The sequence below is a fragment of the Lacerta agilis genome, chromosome 9 (assembly GCF_009819535.1).
Source record: "Lacerta agilis isolate rLacAgi1 chromosome 9, rLacAgi1.pri, whole genome shotgun sequence".
In the NCBI taxonomy this organism is placed as follows: domain Eukaryota; kingdom Metazoa; phylum Chordata; class Lepidosauria; order Squamata; family Lacertidae; genus Lacerta; species Lacerta agilis.
Window position 1 is genome coordinate 50,920,361 of NC_046320.1, and position 2,560 is coordinate 50,922,920.

The 2,560-nt window shown below is 40.5% G+C and overlaps 1 long non-coding RNA gene across 1 annotated transcript; it reads right to left on the reverse strand.

Annotated features, from left to right (window-relative positions):
* Window positions 1-730: 730 nt before the first annotated feature.
* LOC117052786 lies at window positions 731-2,332 on the reverse strand. Its single transcript, XR_004427319.1, has 2 exons — window positions 2,182-2,332; window positions 731-846 (listed from the first exon to the last, which is right to left on the reverse strand). It is a non-coding gene; the product is annotated as an uncharacterized LOC117052786 (long non-coding RNA).
* Window positions 2,333-2,560: the final 228 nt, after the last annotated feature.

Consider the following 2,560-nt stretch of genomic DNA (forward strand, 5'->3'; position numbering starts at 1 on the left):
GTGTTCCAGATATGTCCAGGAAATTCCGGGTGTATGGCAACCCTATAAGAAGCAACTAGGACCAGAATCTTCTAGGTGTTCATATCAGCAAGAAAACCGGACTTAATAAGCTTTTGGGATAGCTCAGTTGGTAGAGCATGAGACTCAGCGTCATGGGTTCAAGCCTTACATTGGGCAAAAGATTCCTACATTGCAGGGGATGGACTAGATAACCCTTGTGGTCCCAACTCTATGGGCCTATAGGTCAGGACCTGATTCACACTGGCCTATAGCTGTGGTTGCCCCTATACAGTATGATGAAATGCCCTTCCCTCTGTGGCAGCCACCAGTTGATTCAGATATCATGTAAAACCTCCTCCTTTTGCCCAGGCTGTTCCTCATTCATAAGACTGGACATTCTTTGATGTGCTTGACTCCCTTGAACTTATTGTTTTATTTGCTTTCACATGCTTTGGCGTGCTTTTAGACTAATGTTCTAGGCTGTATTTTTTTGCTTAAATAATGTTGTTTGTTTTTAATATTGTATTACTGCTTAGACTTTTCTTTCTTTTTTAATGTTAATCAGAATGTAAGTGCTTTTAAATAAACAAAATAATGAACAAGGGATGTTCTTGGTGGTGAGGCCATTCATCTGGAAGTTCCCTCTGGCTATCAGCAGCCTGAGTCCTCTCTCAAGTTACCATTTCAATCTTGCCCACCGCATAGAAATAAGTGTCACAAGCACACAAAATTCACTTGCACGTACTGATGTTTCTTGCTTCTGTTTGATGATTTGCGGTGCTCATGTCTCGGTGGTGTCTTCTCTTTGATGCCAAATAACACAAATGGTTGGTTAATCTCCGGTTCCTTTAAAAAAAGAGAGAAGTTCATCTAATGTTTTGTCTGACAGTCCTCTCAGAATCTAATGGGGGGCCGCCAATGGCATTCCACAGCTGTTGTCCCTGTTTACAAATTGTAACACATGAGGACGTTCCCATTGTGGGGCATATGGAGCATGTACTGTATGTTACATTTAGCATTCTGCGATGTCTTGTTAAATCTCAATTTTACGGCCTTACCCTGGCTGTAAGGCTTTTCTGAACGAGGCAGACAAGAGAGACAGGTGTGTCACAGATTCAGCTTGGTGACAAGTTTTCAAATTCAGACGCATTCTTTGAGCCACAAAGTAAAGGAGCAGCTGGTGGCTCAAGGGCCTATCTGATTCTGTTGGAATTTTTGTGGCAGAAAGAATGAGTTGTTTTGTACTGCCTGAGAGCAACACCAGGCACATTTCTGTGGAGATACGATTTGTGTTTGATCTTGTCAGGTGGACTTTAGTCTTCACTAGTGGGCTGGACATATCAGTTCAGCTCTAAACAGTGTCTTGTGCTGGGGTTTGAATATTCTCAGCTCCTATTAAGATCAAAACTGTCTGAAAGTGCTGAGTGTGTCTGAATATACAGGCCTCGTTATTTACCAAAACATAACACGAAGGAAGAGAAGACTGTATGGGCGATGCACTTACATATACAATATCATTTATGACATTCATTTTAACACCATTGCTTTCCTACTAGAAGGAATACTGTCGGTCCAGAGTTGGGATGCAGCTGAGGCAAAGGCAGAAAATCATAAAAAACCCAAATGGTGCTGTTAAAGGCAGATCAGTAGATGGGTTCTGGAACACAGAGACAAGGATGCAGAGGACCAGAAGTAATAATGGTGGAGGAATTGAGATTGTATTCAACAAAGTCTTACTCAGAGCAGACCCACTGAAATTAATGAATCTAAATTAGCCATGTTCATTACCATCAATGGGTAGTAGGACTAGCACTGAATACCACTCTGGTTTTTTTTGAAGATATCAATGCAGACTGTCCTGATCCACACATCTTGGTCTCCCTCAGAAAGAGCGTGACTTACCCCCCACCAGAGGTAGTACTACCCTTCCCCTAACACTGTTGAAAGTAGAATAATGTATAATCGCCCAATACCACCATGAATACACAATAAAATCTGGAGGGGCCCATGTGTGTTCATCTGATCAAAAGAAAACAGTTCTGGTCATGTTTATTTAAGTCTAATAAGATGCTTTGAGAATATAGCATTATCAGTGCTCAGCTATTTCAGTAAGTAACACAAGAGCAAAATAGGAAAATGCAAACATTTTGTGCTTAAGAGTTGTATGATAAACCAGATTACCTCATCATATTCCTCCTCTGCTTTGCTTTGCCAAGCTTTCTGATGTTGGGTTCCCATGTAAACACATGTAGCACTACAACTTTTCAAAGGCCCCTTGAGTAATTATCCTAAGATATTTTCAGAGGTAGGCCAAGAGGTTCCATGTGAAATTTCCTGGAGATGTTAAATGGTCATAAAGTAAAATTGAACATAGCTTTGAGGAATGTGCATTGCAATTTAATATGGCACGCAAAGATCTATACAACAGAGGCAACATTTTAAATCATGGTCACTTTGCATGGGGAAATAAATAAGAGATCTGGATATCCCTGCTACCCGATCATTATAAACATCAAATGATGTTCATGTAGTCAAGGTACTTCGAATTATATAATTTGTA